The 590-nt window shown below is 55.4% G+C and overlaps 1 protein-coding gene across 1 annotated transcript in view; it reads right to left on the bottom strand.

The window, feature by feature from the left end:
• DMRTA2 (DMRT like family A2) overlaps positions 1–590 on the bottom strand; it is a 3,799-nt gene that overhangs the window by 2,699 nt on the left and 510 nt on the right.

The raw sequence follows: 590 nt of genomic DNA on the forward strand, positions 1-590 counted from the left end.
GAGTGGGGAAAGAAGCTAGCTAGAAAGAAGGATCCGGGCGCAGCCTGCGGTTGTCCGGGGAGCATTAGGAACACAAGAAAAGGAATCGCACAGGGAAAAGGAACAAGGTGTCTTCAGTACTTAGATAAAGTGATGAGGGACAGGGGAGGGGACTTGGAGAGGGTCGGATTTCTCAAGAGAGTTGGGACAGAGCAAGGGGAATCTCTGCATGTGGTGAAACACAGAATGAAAAAAAAAAAAAAAAAAAAAGACGCGGATTTCCGCGCTGCGGAGAAGGCCCAGCGCAGTGAGCAAGTGAGCTGGAACTGTCCTGCGTCAGGGTAGAGGAGATAAGGTTAAAGCGTTCACACTTGGCCCGCGCTGAAAGAAAAGAGTACAGTGCAAAAGCTTCCAAAGTGGGGAAGGGAGAGTCTGTGTGTCTCTGCCCCAAATCTGGGGCGGGGTACGCGGTGAACTCAAGCAGTCGGAGCGTTTGGAGAAGGGGATTCTACTCCTTCAGTCCTGAGCCAAGTCTCCGGGCCTCGCGCGCCCGGGCTGCGTCCCTGCTCCCCTCTGCTCCCGGCCAGGCCGCGCTCTCACCTGAGCTCCCG

Source organism: Pteropus alecto, unplaced genomic scaffold (assembly GCF_000325575.1).
Source record: "Pteropus alecto unplaced genomic scaffold, ASM32557v1 scaffold25, whole genome shotgun sequence".
NCBI lineage: Eukaryota > Metazoa > Chordata > Mammalia > Chiroptera > Pteropodidae > Pteropus > Pteropus alecto.